Raw genomic sequence first — 12,808 nt, forward strand, 5'->3', positions numbered from 1 at the left:
CCAGTAGAATCCTTTTTGAAATCATGCAAGAAAAACATATTTCACTTTCTTTGGAATGGCAAACCAGATAATGTTAAACGAGCATATTTATATAATGAACATGATTTTGGATGGTTAAAACGATTAAATATTAAGGCATTAAACCTCTCTCTTAAAGCCTCCATTGTACTGAAATTGTATCTAAATCCAAATTGTTTTTTACTAAGAGAGGCCCATCTGCTTAATAGTGGGCTCTTTGCCTGTTTGCCGATTAAAACAGTACATTTTCGGTGGATTGACAATGGATGTCTGTTTAAAGTAGCCTCCTTTTTAAATGAAGTCATACAATTTCAATTTTATCCTCCAGAAAAGGCAGATCTAATATTACAGCAAATAATATGGCTAAACTCCAATATATTGATAGAGAAATAAATCAAAATGTTAGGAAAAAATTTACAAGAATGGTATAATATTAATGAAGGACATTGTAAACAAGAACGGTAAAGTTATGTCACACAAGCAACTAACAACAGTGTATGGAGGTGTATGCTTACTACAAAATTACAACCAACTAATGGCGGCTCTGCCACAAAATTGGAAGAGACAATTACTTAAAGAAGAAATTAAAGATTTAGTCTGTCTGCCACACATTAAAAATCATAAATGGCATAAACTTTTTGGGTGACCCAACCAAATTCACATAGAAATGTGAGTTATAGATCGGTCATTCCCATTGACAGCAAGTCTAAGAAGCGGAGGATCTGTTCTATGTGCGCTGTTTCTATGCTTCCCATTGTTAAGTTTCGTTTTTTTGTGTCTTTTACTTTCGGTTTTGTACACCAGCTTCAAACAGCTGAAAATACAATATTTTTGGTTATGGAAAAGATATTTAACAGCAGTTTAGATGGTACACTTATTCTCTACACTATAATTGCTTGTTTTGTCAAATAAACTGAAATTAGGCGAACCATTCAAATTTTAGCAACCAAGAAATGGCGGAGTGATTTATGCATAGTGCACCTTTTTAAAGTCAAAAGGTTTGACAGCAATACCATATAAACTCACCAAATAAAGAAATGTCCCTTTTTCAGGGCCGTGTCTTTCAGAGGTAATTCGTAAAAATCCAAATAACTTCACAGATCTTCATTTTAAAAGATTTAAACACCGTTTCCCATGCTTGTTCAATGAACCATAAACAATTAATGAACATGCACCTGTGGAACGGTTGTTAAGACACTAACAGCTTACAGACGGTAGGCAATTAAGGTCACAGTTTTGAAAACTTAGGACACTAAAGAGGCCTTTCTACTGACTCTGAAAAACACCAAAGAAAGATGCCCAGGGTCCCTGCTCTTCTGCGTGAATGTGCCTTAGGCATGCAGCAAGGAGGCATGAGGACTGCAGATGTGGCCAGGGCAATAAATTGCAATGTCCGTACTGTGAGACGCCTAAGACAGCGCTACAGGGAGACAGGACGGACAGCTGATCGTCCTCGCAGTGGCAGACCACGTGTAACAACACCTGCACAGGATCGGTACATCCGACCATCACACCTGCGGAACAGGTACAGGATGGCAACAACAACTGCCCGAGTTACACCAGGAACGCACAATCCCTCCATCAGTGCTCAGACTGTCCGCAATAGGCTGAGAGAGGCTGGACTGAGGGCTTGTAGGCCTGTTGTAAGGCAGGTCCTCACCAGACATCACCGGCAACAACGTTGCCTATGGGCACAAACCCACCGTCGCTGGACCAGACAGGACTGGCAAAAAGTGCTCTTCACTGACGAGTCGCGGTTTTGTCTCACCAGGGGTGATGGTCGGATTCGCGTTTATCGTCTAAGGAAGGAGCGCTACACCGAGGCCTATACTCTGGAGCGGGATCGATTTGGAGGTGGAGGGTCCGTCATGGTCTGGGGCGGTGTGTCACAGCATCATCGGACTGAGCTTGTTGTCATTGCAGGCAATCTCAATGCTGTGTGTTACAGGGAAGACATCCTCCTCCCTCATGTGGTACCCTTCCTGCAGGCTCATCCTGACATGACCTTCCAGCATGACAATGCCACCAGCCATACTGCTCGTTCTGTGTGTGATTTCCTGCAAGACAGGAATGTCAGTGTTCTGCCATGGCCAGCGAAGAGCCCGAATCTCATTCCCATTGAGCACGTCTGGGACCTGTTGGATCGGAAGGTGAGGGCTAGGGCCATTCCCCACAGAAATGTCTGGGAACTTGCAGGTGCCTTGATGGAAGAGTGGGGTAACATCTCACAGCAAGAACTGGCAAGTCTGGTGCTGTCCATGAGGAGGAGATGCACTGCAGTACTTAATGCAGCTGGTGGCCACACCAGATAGTGACTGTTACTTATGATGTAGACCCCCCTTTGTTCAGGGAGACATTATTCCATTTCAGTTAGTCACATGTCTGTGGAATTTGTTCAGTTTATGTCTCAGTTGTTGAATCTTGTTATGTTCATACAAATATTTACACATGTTAAGTTTGCTGAAAATAAACGCAGTTGACAGTGAGAGGACGTTTCTTTTTTTGCTGAGTATAGTTTAAAATTCAAGTCAGTTGGGAACAGGTTTTTGATGTTCCAATATCTTGGCATTGGGTCTGTGAACTGACATAAAAAACAACAATTGACACATCAATCAGTTTGTTTCAATTTAAGCTATTATATAAAATACTTGCTAAAAAAAGAATGCTCAATATATGGGGCATTGAACAGTCAACCTTGTGCAGATTCTGCCTTGAGGAAACAGATTCAATATAACTTATTTTCTGGTACTGTCCATTGGTGGCTCGCTTTTGGAGTCAGGTCCAGGAATGGTTATGTCATAATATCAGGGTTCAGATAGACCTGCAAACTGTATTCTTAGGGGATCTGAAAAAACACAATTAGTCAATGGTAAATATCATTATACTCTTCGGTAAAGTATTTATTTTTAGGGCAATATCAGTAGAAATGTTACAAATAGGGAGGTTCAGGACCCTCCTAAGACATCATAGTTTAAATGGAGGGATGTATTGCAAAAGGAAATAGCAAAATGGCATTATCCTGGGAAAGATGGGTTAATCTGTGGATATCAGAGGGTTGGAGTTAAGATCAGAATGAATGGTTGATTGGCCGCTGTAGGTGAAAATCCAGCACTTGCCTAGGCATTGGTCCTGTGACTTGGATGGGTCATTTTAAGGAGGAGGTCAAGGAGGGGTGAAGTGTAACACAGGTGGTTCGGGTGACCACGCTCATGTGATGAGTAACTTGTCTGAGACCTGAAAAGTTGCATTGTCTGGTGCACAGGAGACCTGGGTTGGAACACCATCAGTCAAACTCACACGTCTTCATCTCTCAGCCAAGGCTGCTCATCACATAGCCTCGCGAGCGGCCTGATCCTGCCAGCTTACATGAATGGTTCGCTACACGCGGTAATCAGTCTGGTAATTACAAGGCTATTTATCACCTGGATGGATCACCAAACCACCTCTGTTTCACTCTCATTAAATGGGGTGCACAGATCCTTCTGCTTCTGTTTGCCACAGAAAGTGTTGTTGTGCAGTAGGCCTGATTTTGAACCCAGTCAGTTATATTGGATCTCTGAGTATGAGGTCAAAGGGGGGTGAAATGTAACCGAGGTGGTTCGATGAACCTTGCTAGAGACGTGTTAGCTTCCTGAACTAATCCCTATGGGCTTTATCTAAGTGGGCTAACACAGTCTAGTGACATGCAGGAGACCTGGTTTGAACCCAGTCAGTCACAAGAGAAAGATTAAATAGAGTGTGGAAAGACTATTCTTTGAAGGGCTATGACAGGGATATTCAACTATTCTTATGGGGGCCAAATTGCGGCTTTTGTGACACTCCCTTTTAATGCGGCCTGTGACCATCCATGCTCCAGAGAGTCTTAGCTTTCAGGAATGGGGTCATAATAGCTTATAGCCAAAGCGGTTCAAACACTAGAGCCAAATTCATGCGAAGAAAATAAATGCCACATTGGCTTCAGAATCCGCCAGAAGCTTCAGTTTACCACAGAGAGAGTTTGGTTCAATCTGTTCTCCTCTACTGGCTGGCAAAGTACCAGGATGTTGTCTCTGGTTTTGAATCTGAATTTAGGGAACTGAATCTGCAATTTTGATTAACTTGAAATGAAGGTTTGTAAACTTCATACACAGACAATGAATGCAATATCTACCATATTCAAAGTGAATTTATAAATATTGAACTGAATGCAATATTCATTCAATTTAGTTTAAAATCATGAAATACAAGTTCAATTTATTAATTCAATGATTCAATTTGTGCATTAAACATTAAAAATTATTAAATGTAATGTCCTAATACATTTCAAAATTGTAAAATTCAAATACAGTTTCTGTTGGCACTAAAATCACTCCATACACCAAGCATGTGTGCAAACACACTGTGAATGGGATGGGGGGACATAATGTGTTAAAGTGGTTGTTTACCAAGTCTTGCATCAGTGTAAGTTCCGTACTGAAGTTTGTGGTGTGGTCAGGCACCTACAGTATCTCACAAAAGTACCCCTCACATTTTTGTAAATATTTGAGTATGTCTTTTCATGTGACAACACTGAATAAATGACACTTTGCTACAATGTAAAAATAGTGAGTGTACAGCTTGTATAACAGTGTACATTTGCTGTCCCTTCAAAATAACACAACACACAGCCATTAATGTCTAAACCGCTGGCAACAAAAGTGAGTACACCCCTAAGTGAAAATGTCCAAATTGGGCCCAAAGTGTCAATATTTTGTGTGGCCACCATCATTTTCCAGCACTGCCTTAACCCTCTTGGGCATGGAGTTCAGCAGAGCTTCACAGGTTGCCACTGGAGTCCTCTTCCACTCCTCCATGACGACATCACGGAGCTGGTGGATGTTAGAGACCTTGCACTCCTCCACCTTCCATTTGAGGATGCCCCACAGATGCTCAATAGGGTTTAGGTCTGGAGACATGCTTGGCCAGTCCATCACCTTTACCCTCAGCTTCTTTAGCAAGGCAGTGGTCATCTTGAAGGTGTGTTTGGGGTCGTTATCATGTTGGAATACTGCCCTGCGGCCCAGTCTCCGAAGGGAGGGGATCATGCTCTGCTTCAGTATGTCACAGTACCTGTTGGCATTCATGGTTCCCTCAATGAACTGTAGCTCCCCAGTGCCGGCAGCACTCATGCAGCCCCAGACCATGACACTCCCACCACCATGCTTGACTGTAGGCAAGACACACTTGTCTTTGTACTCCTCACCTGGTTGCCGCCACACACGCTTGATACCATCTGAACCAAATACGTTTATCTTGGTCTCATCAGACCACAGGACATGGTTCCAGTAATCCATGTCCTTAGTCTGCTTGTCTTCAGCAAACTGTTTGCGGGCTTTCTTGTGCATCGTCTTTAGAAGAGGCTTCCTTCTGGGACGACAGCCATGCAGACCAATTTGATGCAGTGTGCGGCGTATGGTCTGAGCACTGACAGGCTGACCCCCCACCCCTTCAACCTCTGCAGCAAAGCTGGCAGCACTCATATGTCTATTTCCCAAAGACAACCTCTGGATATGACGCTGAGCACGTGCACTCAACTTCTTTGGTCGACCATGGCGAGGCCTGTTCTGAGTGGAACCTGTCCTGTTAAACCGCTGTATGGTCTTGGCCACCGTGCTGCAGCTCAGTTTCAGGGTCTTGGCAATCTTCTTATAGCCCAGGCCATCTTTATGTAGAGCAACAATTTTTTTTTCAGATCCTCAGAGAGTTCTTTGCCATGAGGTGCCATGTTGAACTTCCAGTGACCAGTATGAGGGAGTGTGAGAGCGATGACACCAAATTTAACACACCTGAGACCTTGTAACACTAACGAGACACCGGGGAGGGAAAATGGCTAATTGGGCCCAATTTGGACATTTTCACTTAGGGGTGTACTCACTTGTGTTGCCAGTGGTTTAGACATTAATGGCTGAGTGTTGAGTTATTTTGAGGGGACAGCAAATGTACACTGTTATACAAGCTGTACACTCACTTCTTTACATTGTAGCAAAGTGTCATTTCTTCAGTATTGTCACATGAAAAGATATACTCAAATATTTACAAAAATGTGAGGGGTGTATCACTTTTTTGAGATACTGTATATACTGTATAGATATACAGTACCAGTCAAACGTTTGGAAACACCTACTCATTCAAGGGTTTCTCTTTATTTTTACTATTTTCTACATTGTAGAATGCTAACTATTCTAGCTAACTAACTGGCTGAATAAGTTGACGACGGACTCGCTCAAGCTGTCGGGACTAACCCACAACGTTAGACACGGACACGAACGATCTGCTTGGCGTGTTGACACACTGGTGGTTTGTTGTGGCCGAGTATTGGTGCTAAACCGTGTTGTTGGAGTCCGGCATGCTAGCTGGCTGTGGCGTCTTATGACTAGGTGACCTGGATGATTTTCACGGAAGAATACTGTACCAAGTTAGCTAGCTGAATAAACGAAGTTAGTCTATTCCTAGAAAACATTGAACCGCTGTAGTTTACAACAATTATAGTTTCTGAGGTGGAAGTTGGGAGAGTTATATTTGGGTGTTGTGGTGAGGGAGGCCCCGCTCTCTCCTTTCCCAGATGTTTAGTTCATTTCATTCCGATCTCCTTTGCATTATTGTAGCCATTTTCTGCAGCCTGTTAACTATGCCTCTGTCTATCCCTGTTCTCTCCTCTCCGCACAGGCTATACAAACGCTTCACACTGCGTGGCTGCTGCCTCTCTAACCTGGTGGTCCCTGCACGCACCACCCACGTGGAGTTTCAGGTCTCAGGCAGCCTCTGGAACTGCCGTTCTGCTGCCAACAAGGCAGAGTTCATCTCAGCCTATGCTACCCTCCAGTCCCTCGACTTCTTGGCGCTGACGGAAACATGGATTACCACTGAAAACACTGCTACTCCTACTGCTCTCTCCTCGTCTGACCATGTGTTCTCGCATACCCCGAGAGCATCTGGTCAGCGGGGTGGTGGCACAGGAATCCTCATCTCTCCCAAGTGGACATTCTCTATTTTTCCCCTGACCCATCTGTCTATCTCCTCATTTGAATTCCATGCTGTCACAGTCACTAGCCCATTTAAGCTTAATATCCTTGTCATTTATCGCCCTCCAGGTTCCCTTGGAGAGTTCATCAATGAGCTTGACGCCTTGATAAGTTCCTTTCCTGAGATGGCTCACCCCTCACAGTTCTGGGGGACTTCAACCTCCCTACGTCTACCTTTGACTCATTTCTCTCTGCCTCCTTCTTTCCACTCCTCTCCTCTTTTGACCTCACCCTCTCACCGTCCCCCCCTACTCACAAGGCAGGCAATACGCTTGACCTCATCTTTACTAGATGCTGTTCTTCTACTAATCTCACTGCAACTCCCCTCCATGTCTCCGACCACTACTTTGTATCCTTTTCTCTCTCGCTCTCCTCCAATACTACTCACTCTGCCCCTACTCAGATGGTAATGCGCCGTCGCAACCTTCACTCTCTCTCTCCCGCTACTCTCTCCTCTTCCATCCTATCATCTCCTCCCTCTGCTCAATCCTTCTCCCTCCAATCCCCTGATTCTAACTCCTCAACCCTCCTCTCCTCCCTTTCTGCATCCTTTGACTCTCTATGTCCCCTATCCTCCCGGCCGGCTCGGTCCTCCCCTCCAGCTCCGTGGCTTTATGACTCATTGCGAGCTCACAGAACAGGGCTCCGGGCAGCCGAGCGGAAATGGAGGAAAACTAGACTCCCTGCGGACCTGGCATCTTTTCACTCCCTCCTCTCTACATTTTCTTCATCTGTTTCTGCTGCTAAGGCCACTTTCTACCACTCTAAATTCCAAGCATCTGCCTCTAACCCTAGGAAGCTCTTTGCCACCTTCTCCTCCCTGCTGAATCCTCCTCCCCCTACCCCCCCCCCCCCCCCCCCCCCCCTCCCTCTCTGTGGATGACTTCGTCAACCATTTTGAAAAGAAGGTTGATGACATCCGATCCTCCTCTGTTAAGTCAAATGACACTGCTGGTCCTGCTCACACTGCCCTACCCTATGCTTTGACTTCTTTCTCCCCTCTCTCTCCAGATAAAATCTTGCGACTTGTGACGGCCGGCCGCCCAACAACCTGCCCGCTTGACCCTATCCCGTCCTCTCTTCTCCCGACCATCTCCGGTGACCTTCTCCCTTACCTCACCTCGCTGATCAACTCATCCTTGACCGCTGGCTATGTCCCTTCCGTCTTCAAGAGAGCGAGAGTTGCACTCCTTCTCAAAAAACCTGATGTCAACAACTACAGACCAGTATCCCTTCTTTCTTTTCTCTCCAAAACTATTGAGTGTGCTGTCTTTAGCCAACTCTCTTGCCATCTCTCTCAGAATGACCTTCTTGATCCAAACCAGTCAGGTTTCAAGACTGGTCATTCAACTGAGACTGCTCTTCTCTGTGTCACGGAGGCTCTCCGCACTGCTAAAGCTAACTCTCTCTCCCCTGCTCTTGTCCTTCTAGACCTGTCTGCTGCCTTTGATACTGTGAACCATCAGATCCTCCTCTCCACCCTCTCCGAGCTGGGCATCTCCGGCGCGGCTCACTCTTGGATTGCGTCCTACCTGACCGGTCGCTCCTACCAAGTGGCGTGGCGAGAAGCTGTCTCCGCACCACGTGCTCTCACCACTGGTGTCCCCCAGGGCTCAGTTCTAGGCCCTCTCCTATTCTCGCTATACACCAAGTAACTTGGCTCTGTCATATCCTCACATGGCCTCTCCTATCATTGCTACGCAGACGACACACAACTAATCTTCTCCTTTCCCCCTTCTGATAACCAGGTGGCGAATCGCATCTCTGCATGTCTGGCAGACATATCAGTATGGATGACGGATCACCACCTCAAGCTGAACCTTGGCAAGACGGAGCTGCTCTTCCTCCCGGGGAAGGACTGCCCGTTCCATGATCTCGCCATCACGGTTGACAACTCCGTTGTGTCCTCCTCCCAGAGTGCAAAGAGCCTTGGTGTGACCCTGGACAACACCCTGTCGTTCTCCGCTAACATCAAGGCGGTGACCCGATCCTGTAGGTTCATGCTCTACAACATTCGGAGAGTACGACTCTGCCTTACACAGGAAGCGGCACAGGTCCTAATCCAGGCACTTGTCATCTCCCGATTAGATTACTGCAACTCGCTGTTGGCTGGGCTCCCTGCCTGTGCCATTAAACCCCTACAACTCATCCAGAATGCCGCAGCCCATCTGGTGTTCAACCTTCCCAAGTTCTCTCACGTCACCCCGCTCCTCCGCACACTCCACTGGCTTCCAGTTGAAGCTCGCATCTGCTACAAGACCATGGTGCTTGCCTATGGAGCTGTGAGGGGAACGGCACCTCCGTACCTTCAGGCTCTGATTAGTCCCTACACCCAAACGAGGGCATTGCGTTCATCCTCCTCTGGCCTGCTGGCTCCCCTACCTCTGCGGAAGCACAGTTCCCGCTCAGCCCAGTCAAAACTGTTCGCTGCTCTGGCACCCCAATGGTGGAACAAGCTCCCTCACGACGCCAGGACAGCGGAGTCACTCACCACCTTCCGTAGACATTTGAAACCCCACCTCTTTAAGGAATACCTGGGATAGGATAAAGTAATCCTTCTACCCCCCCCCCCTTGCCCCAACCCCCCAAAAAACAAACAAAACTAAAACAAACATTGTAAAGTGGTTATCCCACTGGCTATAAGGTGAATGCACCAATTTGTAAGTTTGCTCTGGATAAGAGCGTCTGCTAAATGACGTAAATGTAAATGTAGAATAATAGTGAAGACATCAAAACTATGAAATAACACATATGGAATCATGTAGTAACCAAAAAAGGCTTCAAATAGCTACCCTTCACCTGGAATGTTTTTCCAACAGTCTTGAAGGAGTTCCCACATATGCTGAGCACTTGTTGGCTGCTTTTCCTTCACTCTGAGGTCCGACTCATCCCAAACCATCTCAATTGGGTTGAGGTCATCTGATGCAGAACTACATCACTCTCCTTCTTAGTAAAATAGCCCTTACACAGCCTGGAGGTGTGTTGGGTCATTGTCCTGATGAAAAACAAATGAAAGTCCCACTATGCCCAAACTAGATGGGATGGCGTATCGCTGCAGAATGCTGTGGTAGCCATGCTGGTTAAGTATGCCTTGAATTCTAAATAAATCACAGACAGTGTCACCAGCAAAGCACCCCCACACCATAACACCTCTTCCTCCATGCTTTACGGTGGGAAATACACGTGCGGAGATCATCCGTTCACCCACACCGCGTCTCGCAAAGACACGGCGGTTGGAACCAAAAATCTCAAATTTGGACTCCAGACCAAAGGACATATTTCCACCGGTCTAATGTCCATTGCTCGTGTTTCTTGGCCCAAGAAAGTCTCTTATTATTATTGGTGTCCTTTAGAAGTGGTTTCTTTGCAGCAATTCAATCATGAAGGCCTGATTCACAGTCTCCTCTGAATAGTTGATGTTGAGATGTGTCTGTAACTTGAACTCTGTGAAGCATTTATTTGGAATACAATTTCTGAGGCTGGTAACTCTATTGAACTTATCCTCTGCAGCAGAGGTAACTATGGGTCTTCCTTTCCTGTGGTGGTCCTCATGAGAGACAGTTTCATCATAGCTCGTGATGGTTTTTGCGACTGCACTTGAAGAAACTTTCAAAGTTATTGAAATGTTCCGCATTGGCTGACCATATTTGAGCTATTCTTGCCATAATATGGACTTGGTCTTTTACCAAATAGGGCTATCTTCTGTATTCCACCCCTACCTTGTCACAACACAACTGATTGGCTCAAACGCATTAAGAAGGAAAGAAATTCCACAAATTAACTTTTAGGAAGGCACACCTGTTAATTGAAATGCATTCCAGGTGACTACCTCATGAAGCTGGTTGAGAGAATGCCAAGAGTGTGCAAAGCTGTCATCAAGGCAAAGGATGGCTATTTGAAGAATCTCAAATATAAGATATATTTTGATTTGTTTAACACTTGTTTGATTACTACATGATTCCATATGTGTTATTTCATAGTGTTGATGTCTTCACTATTGTTTTACAATGTAAAAAATAGTGAAAATAAAGAAAAACCCTTGAATGAGAAGGTGTGTCCAAACTTGACTGGTAGTGCATTTTGTAAAAATTGTTTGCTTAGACGTCTCTTGTGGCCAGTTTGCTATGTCACACACACACACACACACACACACACACACACACACACACACACACACACACACACACACACACACACACACACAGTCTTGTACAACTAACCTTGTGGGGACACACAATTCAGTCCCATTCAAAATCCTATTTTCCCTAAACCCTAACTCTAAACTTAAACCTAACCCTAACTCTAACCCTTACCATAACCCAAACTATAGCTGCTAACCTTAAAACTAACACTTGCTCCTAACCTAACCTAATCCTAACCCTAACACTAATTCTAACCTTAACCCTAAACCCCCTAGAAATAGCATTTGACCTTGTGGGGACAAGCAAAATGTTCCCAGTTGGTCAAATTGTTGTTTGTTTACTATTCTTGTGGGGACTTCTGGTCCCCACAAGTATAGTTAAACACTTCAAAACATACATGCGCACACACACACACACACACACACACACACACACACACACACACACGCTCTGCTCTGGGTGAGCAGGCTTTGTGAATGATCACCAGACTTGGTACCATCCACAATGTCTCACATTCAAGTTTATTTAACCATTGTCGACAGGATTTCCTCTGCCCTCCCCTCGTTCCCTCACTATTTCTGCTCCCTTCTATTGAATCACTCGTTCTAATGGGGATGTACTGAAACTGTGCTAAAATAAACCTCTTTCCCTTTACTTTCTTCCCATCTTTCTATATTGGTGTGTACCTTCTTATTCATTTCTTGGAATAAGCATACAATTTCTATTTTTCATTGGTAGTGGATGAGAGCGGTTCTGGTTTGGTGGCACCAGATGCACAGTGGCATTTATGTGCTATATCACTGCACCTGTGGGCTTTCAGGTCATGACTCACTGTAACGGAAAACCCATTTAAACTACAAGAATTCTGTGGAGATTCCATTTCGCCCTAGTGATGAGTATGACTGCGTGTGACCCTGTCGAATGCACTTCGTGCCCAAATATTGTTGAGATTGGTTCACCTATTTGCAACAAATAGGGGTGTAACAGAATATGGCTATATTTGTTTTCCTCTGACTATATTATGTATGACCCAGAGGTGAATGACACAGGGACATTCCAGCTGTCCATACAGTAGACTCTGACACCGTCACTATCCAAACACCTGGCTGCCCGAACCATCCCGTCACCCAAACACCAACCAAGCCCCTCGCTCTCACTGTTATTGTAGCGCAAAGCCATTCCTTTTGAAGCAGCCCAGTTATGCTCCCATGATGCCTGGCCCGGCCGAGCCTGGCTGCTTCATTCAGGCTCTGACGCTGCTGCGTCAACTGAGCAGGGGTGAGGTAGGGCTGACCCGTTTGATCCTCTTAACACAAACAGAGGTACACACAATCACACGCACACACACACACACACACACACACACACACACACACACACACACACACACACACACACACACACACACACACAGAGGTATGCAAGTACACACAGAGACACACTCACACACCATTCTGGTTTAGGGTGTAAACATCACATTATGTTTTTGTGGTTGCAGAGAAAGGGTAACCAAACCCCACAGGAAACTGCACCACTGCAACCACCATGATTTCATTTCTTCACTATCGTCCTTAGAGCTCACATCTTTACCAGAAAGTGAAAAGACAG

This window comes from Coregonus lavaretus, assembly GCF_964263955.1.
Source record: "Coregonus lavaretus genome assembly, chromosome: 11".
Classification (NCBI taxonomy): domain Eukaryota; kingdom Metazoa; phylum Chordata; class Actinopteri; order Salmoniformes; family Salmonidae; genus Coregonus; species Coregonus lavaretus.